Here is a 6,424-nt window from a genome sequence, read left to right on the forward strand (position 1 = left end):
CTGGACTGCGCAGTCCTTTTTTCTCTGACCCTATCACTATCCTGTTCTCCTATCACCGTTCTAGATGCTGGAGGTTGGCCGATCTGCTGTCTGTAAATTCAAGGACATGCTATCGTATTCGCACTGTTATATAGCAATAAACCAGACATCAGCTAACCACTGATCACCAGGGACCAGATGCCAGGTGTACCACTGATCACCAGGGACCAGATGCCAGGTGTACCACTGATCACCAGGGACCAGATGCCAGGTGTACCACTGATCACCAGGGACCAGATGCCAGGTGTACCACTGATCACCAGGGACCAGATACCAGGTGTACCACTGATCACCAGGGACCAGATGCCAGGTGTACCACTGATCACCAGGGACCAGATACCAGGTGTACCACTGATCACCAGGGACCAGATACCAGGTGTACCACTGATCACCAGGGACCAGATGCCAGGTGTACCACTGATCACCAGGGACCAGATGCCAGGTGTACCACTGATCACCAGGGACCAGATGCCAGGTGTACCACTGATCACCAGGGACCAGATGCCAGGTGTACCACTGATCACCAGGGACCAGATACCAGGTGTACCACTGATCACCAGGGACCAGATGCCAGGTGTACCACTGATCACCAGGGACCAGATACCAGGTGTACCACTGATCACCAGGGACCAGATACCAGGTGTACCACTGATCACCAGGGACCAGATGCCAGGTGTACCACTGATCACCAGGGACCAGATGCCAGGTGTACCACTGATCACCAGGGACCAGATGCCAGGTGTACCACTGATCACCAGGGACCAGATGCCAGGTGTACCACTGATTACCAGGGACCAGATGCCAGGTGTACCACTGATCACCAGGGACCAGATGCCAGGTGTACCACTGATCACCAGGGACCAGATGCCAGGTGTACCACTGATCACCAAGGATCAGATGCCAGGTGTACCACTGATCACCAGGGACCAGATGCCAGGTGTACCACTGATCACCAGGGACCAGATACCAGGTGTACCACTGATCACCAGGGACCAGATACCAGGTGTACCACTGATCACCAGGGACCAGATACCAGGTGTACCACTGATCACCAGGGACCAGATGCCAGGTGTACCACTGATCACCAGGGACCAGATGCCAGGTGTACCACTGATCACCAGGGACCAGATGCCAGGTGTACCACTGATCACCAGGGACCAGATGCCAGGTGTACCACTGATCACCAGGGACCAGATGCCAGGTGTACCACTGATCACCAGGGACCAGATGCCAGGTGTACCACTGATCACCAGGGACCAGATGCCAGGTGTACCACTGATCACCAAGGATCAGATGCCAGGTGTACCACTGATCACCAGGGACCACATGCCAGGTGTACCACTGATCACCAGGGACCAGATGCCAGGTGTACCACTGATCACCAAGGACCAGATGCCAGATGTACCACTGATCACCAGGGACCAGATACCAGGTGTACCACTGATCACCAGGGACCAGATGCCAGGTGTACCACTGATCACCAGGGACCAGATGCCAGGTGTACCACTGATCACCAGGGACCAGATGCCAGGTGTACCACTGATCACCAGGGACCAGATGCCAGGTGTACCACTGATCACCAGGGACCAGATACCAGGTGTGCCACTGATCACCAGGGACCAGATGCCAGGTGTACCACTGATCACCAGGGACCAGATGCCAGGTGTACCACTGATCACCAGGGACCAGATGCCAGGTGTACCACTGATCACCAGGGACCAGATGCCAGGTGTACCACTGATCACCAAGGATCAGATGCCAGGTGTACTACTGATCACCAGGGACCAGATGCCAGGTGTACCACTGATCACCAGGGACCAGATGCCAGGTGTACCACTGATCACCAGGGATCAGATGCCAGGTGTACCACTGATCACCAGGGACCAGATGCCAGGTGTACTACTGATCACCAGGGACCAGATGTACCACTGATCACCAGGGACCAGATGCCAGGTGTACCACTGATCACCAGGGACCAGATGCCAGGTGTACCACTGATCACCAGGGACCAGATGCCAGGTGTACCACTGATCACCAGGGACCAGATGCCAGGTGTACCACTGATCACCAGGGACCAGATGCCAGGTGTACCACTGATCACCAGGGACCAGATGCCAGGTGTACCACTGATCACCAGGGACCAGATACCAGGTGTACTACTGATCACCAGGGACCAGATGCCAGGTGTACCACTGATCACCAGGGACCAGATGCCAGGTGTACCACTGATCACCAGGGACCAGATGCCAGGTGTACCACTGATCACCAGGGACCAGATGCCAGGTGTACCACTGATCACCAGGGACCAGATGCCAGGTGTACCACTGATCACCAGGGACCAGATGCCAGGTGTACCACTGATCACCAGGGACCAGATGCCAGGTGTATCACTGATCACCAGGGACCATAAACCAGGTATACCACTGATCACCAGGGACCAGGAATCGTCTTCACCACTAATCACCAGTAACATGTTCATTGTGTAACCAAACGTTCTGCTACCTTCTAATATACTTTGGTGTCTAATTTCCTCACTATTTTCAACATCTCTGCTTGCTGTCAGCGAATAGAACCATTCTCGCTTACAAAAAATCTTGTTCTGATTCTGTCCAGCAGAGCTCAGTTTACTTGTATGACTTTCCATGTGATGTTGAATGATCTTTGCAGTGAGTGGAATATGAAGGTCCCTTTACACAGGACGATAGAGCAGCTCCTTCCTGACAATCGCCAGCTCGCTGGTGGAGGAGACCGCTGCTCCACATGCAGTGATCTCCTCCTCGGTATGGGGAGCAGTGATCACTAATGTCATCGTTCCTCCCCATACAGCACGATCTGTTGTCGGCAAACAATCATTTTTGTGTGCGCACAAAATATCGGATTAGCCGATGGGTAGTCGGCGGTACATTTACACCGCCATGAACGCTCGTTAGTGATTACCTATAGGATTCTCTCCCCGTGTGAAAGGCTCTTTAGAAATCTATTCGCACAACGCAGCAGAAAACAAGAGATTTTCTTTTTTTCCCCCATTTGGACCCTACCCTTTTTATATTTCTCCCTGTTTCTGCCGTCCTCTTCACTTTAGTCTATGGCGGTGCAGCAATGAAGAGGGCGGTATGCATTTATTTAGGGGGTCTATTAGCTTATGGGGTCTGGTCTGGGAGTCCCTTCCCTTAAAGGGGTTGTCCAGGTAGGTCCTGGGCATTGCTTCTGTAACCCTCTCCCCATGCCTGGACAATCCCTTTAACTTGGGAAGTATGGCTCTAACCTCCATGTTCAGACACAGTGGCAGTACGAGCGGCTGCCCACTAGAGGGCGCTCTAAGCAAGAGGCGCGATGAGGGAGCGCAGCCTCTCTCTCCCTGACCAATGCCAGAGAGGGTGCCTCGGCTGTTACCGTGACAACCCGTGTTGTGCCCCCGTGAAGGGGTAGCGGCCGCCATTTTAACTTCTACCGCAAAAAGTCCCCAGCCGTTCATAATAACCGAGCTGCTATCGCCGACATCAGAGGCCGGGGAGTAATAACCCTGAGACCGAGAGGCGAGTCACGTGATCGAAGGTAAACTGACGTTGCAACGGGGGGGCGTGGCTTTGCGTCACCGCCGCCGCTGAGGGGGGAGGAGCGGTCGTGCGGTGCAGGGTCGGCCTCTCAGGCAGCGGACAGGCGCCTCCTCCTCCGCTGGACAAAGCTAGGAGCCCGGGGGAGACGCAGGCTAGTCGTTAGGACCGGGCGGGTTCCGGGAGAGGCCCGGCGGTATTGGCAGCAGCAACAGGTGGGTCATGGTAAAATCCTTGAAGGAGAGATATGGCTGTGTGTGTGGGGGCTGGTCACAGGACTGCTGGAGGGGTCAGCCCTGGGACACATGTTACATGTATGTGCTCTCAGTCTGGAAGGGATCATGTACATATCTCCTGCAGCGTGCCCCTGTAACAGTCAGCGCCCCACCCCAATGTCAGATGGGGGCAGAGGGCAAGGGACTCAAGGGGGGGAGGGGGCTCGGGTGTCGAAAAGTTCTGCAACTCTGTGGTTCTTTTCAAGATTTCTCCTTGCTGTCAGTGAATGGAACCCCTCACAGCTTGTTACAATTGTATCCAGTCCGGACCATCAGACTCCAGACTGGAACATTGTAGCAAAACAATCCCCACAGGAAGGAGACTGGGGCTGCTGCTGTCATTGTGACGAACCCCCAGCTGTGAGAGGTAGGGGTCTTGGGGATGGTGCAGAATCAGATCTGTGTGAGATGTACAGGGACAGATTATCCTCATACAGGTCGCTGACACATGGCTGACACTGCTGAGGGAGCGTTTCAGTGTGTAGGTAGTTGTCAGGATACCTATGGGAGACAGGAGGATGGGAGATCACAGGCTTGCAAATATTGGGGGGACGGACGGACAATCAACCCATGAGCTTTCCGCATCTGTATGCTCAGTTCTAAAGAAAAATAAAAAATTAAAACATGTCCTGTACTTTGGTGCGAAATGCGGACCACTGACCCGTTGAAGTCAATGGTTTCCGCAAAAAATGAGGACGTAACGCGGGCGGTCTCAGTATTTTGCAGATCTGTAATTTGCGGGCTGTAAATACAGTCGTGTGCACGAGGGTGTAGCTGGTCGGCTTTAGGACCCCGTATGGCGATAATGGAGTCCTTACATCAAGCCAATGTTTTCTAGTGTGTGTTCTGTATTTTTTAGAATTTTTTTATTTTATTTATTTATTTATTTATTTATTTTCAAATCCTATAGAGAAGCCTGTAGGAAAAACAAACAAAAAAAAAGTTTCCAGGCCTATACCGCGGGCGCTTGTACCCTGCTGTGTGCCTATACCGCGGGCGCTTGTACACTGCTGTGTGCCTATACCGCGGGCGCTTGTACACTGCTGTGTGCCTATACCGCGGGCGCTTGTACACTGCTGTGTGCCTATACCGCGGGCGCTTGTACACTGCTGTGTGCCTATACCGCGGGCGCTTGTACACTGCTGTGTGCCTATACCGCGGGCGCTTGTACACTGCTGTGTGCCTATACCGCGGGCGCTTGTACACTGCTGTGTGCCTATACCGCGGGCGCTTGTACACTGCTGTGTGCCTATACCGCGGGCGCTTGTACACTGCTGTGTGCCTATACCGCGGGCGCTTGTACACTGCTGTGTGCCTATACCGCGGGCGCTTGTACACTGCTGTGTGCCTATACCGGGGGCGCTTGTACACTGCTGTGTGCCTATACCGCGGGCGCCCGTAGACTGCTGTGTGCCTATACCGCGGGCGCCCGTAGACTGCTGTGTGCCTATACCGCGGGCGCTTGTACACTGCTGTGTGCCTATACCGCGGGCGCCCGTGCACTGCTGTGTGCCTATACCGCGGGCGCCCGTGCACTGCTGTGTGCCTATACCGCGGGCGCTTGTACACTGCTGTGTGCCTATACCGCGGGCGCTTGTACACTGCTGTGTGCCTATACCGCGGGCGCTTGTACACTGCTGTGTGCCTATACCGCGGGCGCTTGTACACTGCTGTGTGCCTATACCGCGGGCGCTTGTACACTGCTGTGTGCCTATACCGCGGGCGCTTGTACACTGCTGTGTGCCTATACCGCGGGCGCTTGTACACTGCTGTGTGCCTATACCGCGGGCGCTTGTACACTGCTGTGTGCCTATACCGGGGGCGCTTGTACACTGCTGTGTGCCTATACCGCGGGCGCCCGTAGACTGCTGTGTGCCTATACCGCGGGCGCCCGTAGACTGCTGTGTGCCTATACCGCGGGCGCCCGTGCACTGCTGTGTGCCTATAGCGCGGGCGCCCGTGCACTGCTGTGTGCCTATAGCGCGGGCGCCCGTGCACTGCTGTGGGCCTATAGCGCGGGCGCCCGTGCACTGCTGTGGGCCTATACCGCGGGCGCCCGTGCACTGCTGTGGGCCTATACCGCGGGCGCCCGTGCACTGCTGTGGGCCTATACCGCGGGCGCCCGTGCACTGCTGTGGGCCTATACCGCGGGCGCCCGTGCACTGCTGTGGGCCTATACCGCGGGCGCCCGTGCACTGCTGTGGGCCTATACCGCGGGCGCCCGTGCACTGCTGTGGGCCTATACCGCGGGCGCCCGTGCACTGCTGTGGGCCTATACCGCGGGCGCCCGTGCACTGCTGTGGGCCTATACCGCGGGCGCCCGTGCACTGCTGTGGGCCTATACCGCGGGCGCCCGTGCACATGACTTTGTTCTTGTATTTCTTGTATAAGGATTATGTGCAAGAAACCTGAGGCTTGTCCCATAGCAGGCGGTGCGGCTTGTAGGGGAGAACACAGTGCCTCATGGAAGCACCATATGGCGGCACACAGAGTCCATACTATAGTACTTGGACTTATACATTCTCTTCTCCTCCGCAGGTCTCGGCTTCATTCCCC

At 55.7% G+C, this 6,424-nt stretch overlaps 1 protein-coding gene across 3 annotated transcripts in view; it reads left to right on the forward strand.

The window, feature by feature from the left end:
- The first annotated feature begins 3,470 nt into the window (after positions 1-3,470).
- Positions 3,471-6,424, forward strand: part of TP53BP2 (tumor protein p53 binding protein 2) — a 58,059-nt gene continuing 55,105 nt past the window's right edge. Inside the window, exons 1-2 of one of the 3 annotated variants that reach the window (XM_040430571.1) lie at positions 3,471-3,594; positions 6,407-6,424. The exon at positions 6,407-6,424 is cut by the window's right edge and continues 107 nt beyond it. The gene's annotated coding sequence lies outside the window, so the exon portion shown is untranslated. Of the gene's footprint in view, positions 3,595-3,636; positions 3,809-6,406 lie in introns of those variants that run through there. The other 2 variants (XM_040430572.1, XM_040430570.1) reach the window with 2 other exon arrangements.

Source organism: Bufo bufo, chromosome 4, assembly GCF_905171765.1.
Source record: "Bufo bufo chromosome 4, aBufBuf1.1, whole genome shotgun sequence".
Lineage (NCBI taxonomy): Eukaryota > Metazoa > Chordata > Amphibia > Anura > Bufonidae > Bufo > Bufo bufo.